Below are 12,102 nucleotides of genomic sequence, written 5' to 3'. Positions count from 1 at the left end.
AAAAAAAATCTGTGCCCACCTTTCTTGTAAGCCCCCTTTAAGCATTGAAAGGCTGCTGAAAGATCTCCCCAGAGCCATCTCTTCTCCAGCCTGAACAACCACAACTCTCCAACTGGCCTTTCTTCATAGCAGAGGTGTTCCAACCCTCTTAATTTTGTGGCCCTTCTCCCTATCAAACCTAAGAGAAACTGGCTTGATGCTAAAGCAGATTCCATTGGATCTCTACTCCTTAATGGCATTCATCATGAGATGATTTCTGCCCTCCATTTCCATGTGCTTTTGCTTGTTTGAACTTCAGTTACTTGAATACCATACCTGGCTGAGGAGGACCAAGCCTCCTGCCCTTGCCGACAGGCTCAGTGGTGCATCTGATTTGCTTTGGAGAGATGTGCTTGACTTTACAGGGGACACCTGGCAGCAGGAAAAGGAGACAAACATGCTGTGTGAGACTTGAAAACACCACTCAGCTGCAGCATAAATTCACCTTGTTTCCAAGAAGGGTCAATACTTTGCCTGTACTGTCAAGCAAGCAAAATGGCTCATACCCACAGTTAGGATAACTGGCCCTTCCTGATCCTGAGTCTTACAACTCACACGTTGGTGTTCATCAACATTAGCTGGGTTTTGTAGTCAGAGCCGTGACCACTGTATTAAAACCAAACAAACCAACCCACTCAAGAAACCAACCCATTTCTCCTCTTACCTGCAGCAGTGACCTGCACCGGCTCCTCAAAGAAATCCCCTGTGACAGTGAGATCAGTGCCTCCTCCGAGACTCCCACCAGCTGGGGACACCGAGGCTATTTCTGCACAGGAAGGAAAAGGGGAATCTGAAAATGAGCACTGGAAAGGTTAATCCCAGCCCTATTTCTGTCAGAGCCAGCAGTGCACTTCACTGTTTCCAGCCAGAGCAGGTTCCTGTGAATGAAACAGGCATCTCCCTGATCCTGCATGGGGGTTTTGGCAGCCACTGGGATTACAGCAAGAATGAACGACATGGATGACTTGGCCGCATGACAGGAGAAACGCTGTCATGCTTGCACTGTTACTGAGCGGTAGCTGCATCTGTCGTGCTCAGATTGCAAACCAGTATATCCCACATTACTGAGGAGCCCTGTAAAAAAAAAAGGTCGAATTAAAACTGTTTTAATCCTTTTGACCTTGTCTGAATCTCTTCTCAATCTAGCCTGTAGGTTTAGATGGGAGCACACTTTCCAATCATCCCTTCGGCTTCAGGGACAAATGCAGGGAGCAGAATATCTGAGTGTCCACATCATGACCATGAGATTTTTAAGATTTTTTTTATTTTTTTTAATCATACCCTTCCACACTAGAAACCTATTTTTTCTTTGATGACATCTACTAACTTTGCAGTCAGATGCCCTAGTTTAACCACCCAATTGAACTTGTATAGCTCTTGGAAAAAAGACTAATAAAAAGATGAATTTGTCCAGATCTGCATTTTTTTCTTAATTTATCTGATATTTAAACTTTACTTTTACAGTATTGACTGCTGTCAAGTGCAGTACTGCCTACTGGACAGATCTGGCAGATGTTGTTTCTGCTTGTGCTCTGCCAGTAACCAACCTCATTCAGGGTTATTTCATTTTACTGTGCCTCAATTCATAAATAAAAGTTTACATTAAATTACCCTCCTTTACAAAGAGATTTTAATTTCTAGGTGAAACAAGCTTTTGTTATAAAGAATATATACAATGCAGACATGTATTGGCTATGTTCTAAAAAAGACAAAAAAAATGCTTTTCTTATCCCGTGAACCAAGCTTCTCAGATACAGCCCATAGTGCATTCAGTATATTAATTTCTGCCAACTTAATGGCAAAAACTTGATAGGACTTTGCTGGGGACCTGTGAAGGTGAACCAAGTGTTCTTTCAGCTTTGTGCAAGCTCTGATTAAAGTCAAAGGCTGCCCAGAGCTCTGCAGTCCCTTGTCCCCTACTTCTACTTTGGCTGTTGGGCCATGTTGAATCTTGGACACTATTAGCCCATGACCAAGTGCTCAGGATTTCATTGTCTGCTCTCTACAATATAACTGAAAAATGTCACATGGAGGTTATTATTGTTAATGTACCTTAAAAAAATGGTGCAGTAACCTACTATCAATGATTTATCCAAAACTCAATTCTTGGAATGGTTGAACACCATCTCCTCCTTGTAGATGATGTGGGATCTATCTCATGCTAAGGTCTGCATTTTTAAAATCTCAACCTTACCACACAGTTGGATATAACGGGGCATACAACATCTCAAGTCTACTGCTGATCTGACAGGAAAAGGAGCAATGTTAAAACATCTTCCCAAACCCTACCGTACTGCTGTTCTGTCTTAGGTTACCCTGTCCGAAATCGAGTTCAAAGTTACCCCTGTCTGAGAGGAACACTAACTCACTGGAGATGTAGGGTACAGCCCATGGCATCACACCCAGCCTTAACATATCAATCTGGTCTTCCTGAAATTTTGCATCTGCAGTTTTGTGTAGTCAAGCCCATACCAGGTAAGCAGCACATCCAAAATGATGACACAACAGGATTACATCCCTGGGAACAGCAACAGTGAGAGATCTTTTCATAGACCACACTGAGACTGCTAAAAGACAGTACAGCTGTTGAAGTGGATCGGTGCAATACCTGAATACATTTGATACAAGAAAAGCTCCTGTTTGGCACTGATGAGCCAAGCACCTTTGTGTACAGCTGACCTGCAAGAAAGAAAAATTCCTGAGAGATCCGTGGCCATTTAAGCTGAATTAGACCTTCTTTTGGTAGAGCTCTCAGGAGGAACAGTGGAACATTTCTACAAGGGTGAACCACACCTTTCACCAGCATATCAAGACCCTGATTCAAAAGAATGTATGTATATAGCAGAAACTCTTTATTAGAAATATGGTCCCATTGTAAAGCATGGTTTTGACACTGTCAAAACCCATTTTGACCTCCTTTTATGGCTATATTCTTTCCTATTTGGATGAGGAGTTAAAATTGAGAAAGATTTTATTCAGCTAGGCTTAACAGACGACTTATGCTTTGGGTGCTGAAGCTGAAGTATTAAAACTCTGAAGTGGAGATGTTTTTCAGGAAGAACATTCCTCCTTTTCATTCTCAAATCTAATGGTTGTCTTCTCAAGAGAGCAAAACCTCAATTCTACACAATGAAGCAAGGTTCAGTAAAAATGTCATACATTTATCCTGAACTCAAATGCAGCTGTGTCCCCATGCAAACCCACAGAAAGAGAGAAAAAGATCCTTTTACTCACCTTCCTTTGTTAAACACTGAGAAGCTAACATTGTGGGACCCTGGAGGACAGAACAGCAATATGTTTTATGGCAGAAACATGAAGGGCTCCACGAAGGCTCTTAAAAGCTCAGGCTGTGGCATTGTACCATCAGTGTCTACATAGAAGCTAGATATCAGTTTCTGTTTTACATGATTAACTCAGATCATCTTTCCCAAGCAGGAAGCTTGTTGCTCAAAGCCTCCAAAAGAAATCAGAAGGTTCTTCAGAGTGCTTGGAAGCAAGGCAAAATGAAAGGGATTCAACCTCCTAGCTACCAGAGAGACCGTGAATAGAAGGACGCATCCAATTTATTCCTTCAATAAATCAGTAAAGGGAAGCTTCATTACATATAAGAAAGAATAAAGTAAAAGTAATAAACTGAGCAAAAACTCCAAATCAGATTGTTGCCATCAGCAACGTGCACATCATGCCATGGTTTCACTTGAGCATTGCACTTCAGTTACTTCAAAGCTGTGCAGAGGACAAAAACCACAGCAGTGCCTATGTTGAAGACTGGCAAGCCTCGACCTGAAGCAAGTTTGTGGACTTAGCCCTAAGCCACATTCCTAACTTTGGAGACAGAACAGAAACTCATGATTGACACCTCCCTCTACCTTCTGGAGTTATAGAAATAATGGTAACCCATGATTTTTCCCCTTTTTCACCAACCTATGTGGTTCCCTTCCACCCGGCACTGCAGGGTCCCCAGTCCATCTACTGCCTCAATTGGGTACCTGTGGAGATACAAATTACTTTGTTGAGTCATGGGAACAAAAAGAGCAAAATACAGTGAGAATCATCTAATCGAGACAGGATGTGGGCTTATACATCTAAGCTAGTCATGCTTAGCTCCCTTTAGAAACAAGGGAGAGAAACAGGTGAGATGGAGAGGAGCAACCCATCTCCTCACTGATGATCAAGAGCTCAGTAGCTTAAAAGGATGCCTCCCAACAGCACACAGGGTTCCAGCATGGCCCCTTCACCCTTGTGTCCAGAAGCTGATCCTGCTGGTGACCTTCAGAGCCCCACTTGAAATAAAAGCTGAGGAGACAAGTCTGGGCCCATGGTGAGGGTGAGTAGGAGGACAAAAGTGTTTTCCCTTGTACTTGCTCCTTTGAATCTGTAAGAAGGCACAGGTAGCAATTAAACCAGATATGGTGGTATTGCATTAACCTTCTGGAGCCATAGAATGATGCAAATCCCATCCTCAACTCATATTTGCAGACAAATCTCCCTCCTGGGAGCCAGGAGGAATTTTGCAGTGCAATGAGAGGGCCCACTGAGGAGCCCAGGAGCCTTAGCACTGACTTCTGCAGGAGCAGGCTTTTTTCCCCTTTTTTTCCTGTAAAAGCAGCCTCCCTTTTCCAGGGCTCATAGGCACTGTAAGAAATGCACCATTCATAAAAGAAATGCTGCTGCAGAGTCCATGTCTTTTTCTGTAATTCAACAGGCTGCAAGAGCCATCAATCTAAAGGGTCTCCTGCATCTTGCAGAAGACAAGGATACATTAATACCAATAAATGAAGAGTGCTGGGGCCCAGGCAATGGAGCCTATCTGCTACATGAAATTTTTAGCACCTTCCTTGCCCTGTTTGAGCCCAAATCAGCTAATCCACTCTTCAAATTAGTTTCCCTATATGACTGAAGACATCACATTGACCAGGGACAATAAGCCGTTTGGAAATGGCTACCCTGTTCTGGAGTCTTAAGAGCTGAATGGATGTGGTTCATCTGGTCTGCTCCACATGGTCCCTCTCCATTTTAAGCCAAGACAGAAAAGCTTCTTCAAAAGTCAAGAAAATTTTTGGTGCACAAGCCATGCCGAGTCCTTGCACCAACACAAACCCAAAGTAAGTCAAGAACTGACCTGATCCTAGCTCTCCTGTCAGCAAAAGAGCAGACACTGATCCATCCATCTCCTTCTGCCACAAGGGTAGCTGGCCTAGGCAAAAAAACAAACAGGGAAAATGAGACACAATACAACAAAGTCTCACAAATGAAATCCTGATCCTCCTAAAATCAGCAGCCAATATTTTCAAATGAGACGAGGATTTCCCCTCACCTGTATCTAGCATTTATTAATCTCCTAGAAAACCGAATAAACTCTAATCTCTTATCTCTTCACCTACAATGGCTCATACAACCATACTGCTTTGAGATACAGCTCAGTCATTTCTTTATTTCATTGAGGAAAAACACTAGAAACAACCTCTGCTAGAAACCATCCAAAATCATAATCACAAGTTCAAATATCCACACGTGAAAGAACCAATATGGCAAGGGACAAATTCCACTGGAGAGAAAGAATCAGGTAGAAGCAATATATTCATGGTAATTAGAATAATAAGCAAAGGTTGGCAATGATTCTTTGAGGATTAACAAGCAATTAAGGAAAATATGCAATTAAAACCTGTAGTGCAAACACTTAGCTATGACCCATGCTTCGGAGTGTAGTTTTATGAGGTTTTATTAAGAGTTTGCTTTTACTATACAGCTTGCTGATATTGAGATGCCTTTCTTTGTAAGGATTAACAGAAAAAAAACAAAACGGTGCTGGAACACATTTGGTGCAGCATCCCTCGACCTTTGCATCCCATACAAAGCGTGGAAAAGGGTGCAGGACACACTTGGAAACATAAAAATGTACATTTTTGCTGAACATCCTAAGCCAGTGTGACTGAGTGCCAGACTGCTCTGGTCAAATCCAAGTCCTCACCTGGTACATATTTACTAACACACCAAAAATGGGCAGATTATTCACGTGAAGCTACAATGTGAAGCTACGATGTGAACCTGTCTGGTATGCTAAGATTTTGAGGCCATTTCCTTTCTGGCAATAGCGAGGTTAAACTGTAAATGAGTGATCTGGTAATGGAGCATGCAGGCACGTCCAACCTGCAGTCAGACAGAGCAGCCTTTCTTCCCACTGATCAAAGGTTTCACAGTTCCACTAAAGGCAGGTAAAACAATAATTAACATCCGGCAAAGGATGCTAATGTGCATCCAGCAAGCAAAAATGCAAGGCTGATAAATGGGTGCAGCTGGTATGGCAGGAATCTGCTCTGGACTCTTGTTCACACTAGCAGAGAATTTAATTACTTAGCAAGGGACATTTTCATACAGCCTGAGAAGTAAAAACCATCTAGTGGTCAAATGTCTGCTGCTGCAATTAAAATTTCTATTGACAATACACACCTTCCCTGACTCCTGAAATGATCCTTTAAATACCAGCACAGTAACTATAGACGAATAGTTTATCTTTAAAATGCTCACCTGGGCTTACCTCTTCACTGCCATTGACACGAGTGCAAGGAAATAATAATTCAGTATTATCTGAGAATACTCTGATACATATAGAAATATGTATGACAGATGGCAGGTCAGTGTTCATGTTCATTTTGGATTCACTGTGCTTAAAGTGCTGCTGAAGTAAGTTTTTTACAATCTACCTGCTTTTCTCTGTTGCATATAACCATAGGAGCAGCAGCAAATAAAAATCAAGCCTTCCTGAAGAACAAGGAAGTGACCAAAGAGGGTTTAAAGCAGTGAACAACAAATCCTTTTGTCTCAAAATACTTCTGTTTTGTCTTCTGGCTCACTAGAGCATCTGCTTCAAACTAATAGTTTTTCTAAAAATGCAAATGGAAGGGAAAATTTATTTAACTTTAAGATTCTGACATTATTTTAATTAGTTAAATTTTAATTTGCTAGCCAAAATAAAATCTACAGCAACCAGACGCAATTACAGTACAACTCACACTGAGCTGTGATTGACTGTGCTGCCAGTAAACAAACCAACTAGCTTAATGGACCAGTCGCAATTAGATTAACAAAGTTTGCTGGAGCCCAACTCATGAGCTGCAATAAACCACAAAGGAAGAAAATGGCAATTCTGGGCCAACTGGTTGCAATTTATTGCTGTCAAGGAGGCTGACGGAAGAAACACCAGTTTACAGGGGTTGACTGGGTCAGATAGATGCTTATATGTAGTTACCCATCAATATAATCCACATTGAAGTCCAGGGTCTCATATCTTCCAGCAATTGTCTTCCCATAGATCTCTATTAAATTTCCTGTTTAAATGGGAATAGAAATTGAAGAGATACTTTTAAAAGCAGAGAATTTGTATCTGCAGATTTTGTGAGCAAAATAAATTCTTGGTCTTTGCAAATTTTGCAGAGAGGTGCTCAGCTGGCTGCACTGGTGTCTACTCTCAGCTTTTACCATAATTCAAGCTGACTTTGCACTTCAATTACTTTTCCCAAACTGCATGTCTTTGTTCCCCACAAAAATGTCCATTCCCGATTTTTGAGCAGATCTCTAGTATGAGTACTGAGAAGACATTTGCTTTAACTCTTTTACTATCCAAACTCCGTATTCTAACAAAATTCCACTGTAGAACCTCATGAGACAACCAAAACTACACCATTTGTACACTAGACAGGATCAGGGTCTAAAGAGGTACCTCAGCACATATATGACCAGCTGAATCTCTCCCAACACTTCCTTGACCATACTGGGTGACTGCTTGGTTCAGTTGCTTGCACACAGGTGTCTTAAATCATTTGAGGCACCCTATCTTCCCACCATGGCTCCAGAAGCAAAGGAGTCTTCTTGGTCCTGTGTCATATCTACCTGGTGCTGTGTCATATCTACCTGCTCCATGCAGCTCCTTCATGCTCCAGGACATCTCTACATCCTACTACTTAGTGTTACTATTGTGTTCTTCATTGACTAAATTGGTAGGTCAAACATCCAGCTAACTTAGAAACCTCTATATACACAACCTAAACCAAGGCATGAGAATCTGGAGCTGAACTGCATCTGAAAACAAATAGAAATGAGGCATGGACTTGGATTTAGGAGCATCTACATGATCTAATCACACAGGTAACTCTCTGCACCCCTGAGACCTCAAAATGTTTTGATTAACCTTGACTTTGCGAATAAGCATTTCCACCTTCTCTATAGAAGCCTGCAAATACAAACAGCATAGAAAAAGGGGGAAAAGTCTTCCATATCCCAGTTCAGACCAAAACCAGTGACTGTCTTTTCATGTAACATTGAAGTCTGACCTAAAGCCTCACTAACCGAAAGGTCTGTAATGCGTTACAATATATTCACCTAATAGCTAATTCTTCTTAAAACTATTACTAAATAAATAGGGTCAGATGACTTAAGGGCTGAGACTGATTAGACCTGTCCATCTACTGAACAACATCTCTCTACTGAGGTAGATTTGGGCTGCAAAAGCTAAGTATCAAATAACCTGGTCACTGTGCATCACCCTCTCCTCTCATACCCGGGGCTGCAGACTCTCTCCCCTTACGCAAACCCGTTTTCCTGTTCAGCATGAGCTTCGGCATTCAATTCTGGAGGTGCTCATTTTAATCCCCAGCAAGACAAATCCCTCATAAGGAGAAAGACAGTATGGAACATCAAATAATAATTAAAGTGGGCTCCAGCTTAAAGAAAGGTCTCATACCTGGGATGCCAGATGGTGGACTAATTTGGTAAACCACAGGTGTCTGTGCAGCAGAGAACTGCAAAGAGAAATTTGTACTTAAATGGCAGTCATTTTCGCAGCAGCCCAACAAGATCTGGTTATGCATTGCTCACAACACAGTTGGCAACCACATTCCAGAAACACACACTTCAGATTTGATCTTTGAAGGGGAGTCCTGCTCTGAGAAGGGAGTAAGTACATTGTTCCTGTCTTGCCTTCATTACTATTCTTCTGTCCTCTTTGTGCCCAAATTTTCTACCCTGGCTTGAGTCAATTCCAGAATATATAGTTTAATACACTGTAAAATTTCTAAGCCATGCTTCAGCTGATGTAGAAACCTCCATTCTATCTGGCACTATGGCACTATTTTTTTTCCTAATAATATTCTCTTAAAGATACTACTACATCAGTGAGATCCCTCAGCTAGCCTTCAGCAAGCTGGTTGGGTTGCCCTAAAGTGGTGCAGCAAAGAAAATGCTTGTACTGGCCCATCTTAATGCAGTATAACACATCAGAGGTATCTTTGGGAAGGCAGTACCTTGCCCTCTGAGGAAAGAGCATAAAAACACTGGAAATCTGCTGTGGGATACTATTTTTGGCTTTAACAGAGTACAAGAAGGAGCAAAGAGATAGGGCTTTGAGGCAAGCCTCTCAAAATCTGAGGAACTCACATGGACACCTTCCAAGTGGAGGAATGTCATCATCAGCCTCCCAGAGTAGCTGAGACATGGATACCTGACCTGACACATGCTTTGGCTGCATTGTCAACAAGTAGAGCAGTCCCTTTGCCCCTTTTTCTATAGTTGACCCTAAAATCTGAGGCACTTTTAAACCAAAACTGCTCTAGAATTTTTTTGCCTAGGCTGACAACGGTCTTATTCAGAGGACATTTTGTGTGGAAGCACTACTCATCAGTCAAGTGGCCAGAAACACACATGGTCCTCCACACACTGTTAACTCATAGGATACCAATATTTTCTGTAAACTTGGAAATTATTTGGCCCAAAGAACAGCATGGCTTATATGCACCCAGGGAAACTATCATTCTATGTCAAAAGGAAGGTGGCCTGACCCACACTAATGGGAATGGACATGCCATCACCCAAGGGAGAAAGAACTGCACCAAGGAGCATCAGCCAGGTGATCCCAGGCAGTGCTGGAGACCTGCCCTGACCCTGCCTTGCTAATACAGGCACAGCCTTGCATTGTACAAAGAGACCTTGGCAAAACCACTTCTTTATTTCTCATATCTGCTCTGAAAAATTAAGAGCAATGTCATCGTCTTTCCCTTGTGCAGCATTTGCACTCTGGAAATGAAAATCTTTATGAGAAAAACAAGGGTCAGATCCATCAAGGTATTAGGAGGTCTTGGGCTTAAAGTGATGTATAAGGACACCTGGCTTGTTCAGACTTTGTAAAATCCATTTGTCTCTCTGCTTTCTTAGGAGCTACAAATACCTCCATAAATCTGGCCTGCAGTCCCACTAGGCGGCTAAATCCTGTTTCCATCCAAGTCATTAGCTGCTTGATTTCATTAACCTTACAGAAGAAGTACATTTCCCATGTGTGCCCATTGCCCAAATAACACATTTCTCAGAGCCTTCTCCACTTATCTCCATCCTCCCCATCTTTCTGAGCTCTCTCCTGTCCTCACTTGTGCTTACTAATGCCACTTACCAATGTCAGCCCTATAAAAACAATAAACTCATTTGCTGAATCAAATAAAAAACATTATTGCATCTATTAGGGTTTTTTTTTCCTGAGCTTTTCTTGAACCCTGTTCTCTTTCAAAGCTCAGTCTTTGCCTTCCCTTCTCCTCATGGCCATGTTAAAAATGAATGAGCAGCCACAAACTCCCTCCAGTGATGGCCACTTCTGAGAAGCAAAGACAACATCACACCACACCCTGGGCTGGAGCTGATGCAGAAAAAGCAGCCAAAACCAGCTCAAAAACTAGAGCCACTGCCTGGTACAAGTCTTCCGAGCTGTTCAGACTTGTTGCTGCCTGCAGCGGGCCTTTTCAATCTACTGCGGAGGCAAAATTAATTTTTAATACGCATAGCTCCCAGGTCCCAGTCCTGAAACAAAGACATGCATTGTGTTTTATTTAGCTTGGAATGTGCCTCATTAACAGCATCCCCTGGTGATTTTTCATCAACTCTCTAAGCTAGCTGAACCACCCAATGACTCTTTGGCTTTAATGTGCAATTTACTGAAAACACTGGGCTTTCTAGCTCAATATTCATAGTTAGCACAGAGGTGGGGTTGTGACTTCTGAACACACCAGGCCTCATCCCAAAGCATGCAGACATGGTTGAGGATTCAGCTCTGCAATAATCTGACTGTATGGTTTAAGTGCAGAGACAGATAAACCTGGATTTTTGATTCAGAAAGACCTCTAAGGTCATCCAGTCTACCCAGTGCCAGACTGACGAGTACCTCGAAGGAGCATCCTAACTTCTTGTCCTGTCATGCAATCGGACACACAATATGAAAGATAATATTTCAACATATGCCCTGCAATATTAAGTCTGGAGTTTGAATCCCTTCAATACCTTGAATTCTTTATCATCACTTCTGTCCTTGTCTGGTGGTTACCTTAAAAGTATAGTTTTCTTTCTCCACGCCAGTCAGGTTGTTAATCACATGTCCTTTAAAGATCACCTCCACATAGTACAAATCCTCCTTGGGTGAAGACCTAGGTGGAAAAAAATGCATTATATTGTACTATTTTTATACAGATTGGGTTTATGTTTTAGGGAATGCCAGGTCCTTCACAGCGTCTCCATTCTTAGCAGGTCCACTGAGTCTTTGATAGAGCAAAGCAAATTTACACTGTGAACCCAAACTTAACACTTATGAACTTGAACTCTAAAACTACAATTTAAAAAGAAATGCCAAGGCACAGCAAGAAGCTACAGTTAAGTGCAGAAGGTGATAGGACTACATCAGAAATCTATCCAAATTGTACATTAATGCAAAACAGAGACATACTCATTAGTGTTCATTAATACTAATGAATAATTGTTATTCATTAGTATTAAAATAACCCAGGGCTGCCTGGATTTACAGGGCATCTTGATCCCGGTTTGTAAATCAATGTTGCATCCTTAATGCACACAGTTTCTCAGCACAGCCTGCAGCAGAACTAACTCCCAGTCAAATCAAAGCAGCAAGAGATGGAAGAGCCCCATTAGGGTCACTCTTAACCTCCTGAGACATCTTTCATCTTATGGTCAAACAACCTTCCTAAAATTATGACACAGGCTAGAAAACAAGGAGCTTAGATTACAGAATCACAG

At 41.9% G+C, this 12,102-nt stretch overlaps 1 long non-coding RNA gene across 1 annotated transcript; it reads right to left on the bottom strand.

Annotated features, from left to right (window-relative positions):
• Positions 1-6,931: 6,931 nt before the first annotated feature.
• LOC104535981 lies at positions 6,932-11,504 on the bottom strand. The gene is made up of 3 exons (XR_728203.1): positions 11,399-11,504; positions 8,780-8,837; positions 6,932-7,367 (listed from the first exon to the last, which is right to left on the bottom strand). It is a non-coding gene; the product is annotated as an uncharacterized LOC104535981 (long non-coding RNA).
• Between the last annotated feature and the right edge of the window lie 598 nt (positions 11,505-12,102).

The sequence above is a fragment of the Mesitornis unicolor genome, unplaced genomic scaffold, assembly GCF_000695765.1.
Source record: "Mesitornis unicolor isolate BGI_N332 unplaced genomic scaffold, ASM69576v1 scaffold13711, whole genome shotgun sequence".
Lineage (NCBI taxonomy): Eukaryota > Metazoa > Chordata > Aves > Mesitornithiformes > Mesitornithidae > Mesitornis > Mesitornis unicolor.
Note: the sequence above shows the minus strand (reverse complement) of the source record. Positions and strands in the feature narration are given on the sequence as shown.